Source organism: Otolemur garnettii, unplaced genomic scaffold (assembly GCF_000181295.1).
Source record: "Otolemur garnettii isolate 467f Iridium unplaced genomic scaffold, OtoGar3 scaffold00130, whole genome shotgun sequence".
In the NCBI taxonomy this organism is placed as follows: domain Eukaryota; kingdom Metazoa; phylum Chordata; class Mammalia; order Primates; family Galagidae; genus Otolemur; species Otolemur garnettii.
The window spans coordinates 2,653,851-2,654,192 of NW_003852525.1; positions in this window are offsets into that span (position 1 = coordinate 2,653,851).

The following is a 342-nucleotide window of genomic DNA, read 5'->3' on the forward strand; positions in this document are numbered from 1 at the left end:
TGCCATAGCCACTTGAGCCACAGGTGCCGAGCCAACACATTGTTCTTATTATGGGAATGAAAAAGCAAATAATCCGATGCCCCCAATGCTAATATGAAGCCAGTAGATGATCTAATACACGCCCACATAAGAGAAAAACTCAAATCAATTCAAGTTGGGGGAAGGGAGAATAAGGAAGGCAGAGGAGGAGGGGTGAGGACTGGGGGCTCCCACTTAAAAGGTACAACGTGAGAGTTTATGCCACAACGGCAAGAGGGACTCTACCTAACAAATGCAAATATTGCAGCCCAGCTGTTTGTACCTGCACAGTAACTCGAAATTTAAAAAAAATAAATAAAAAAC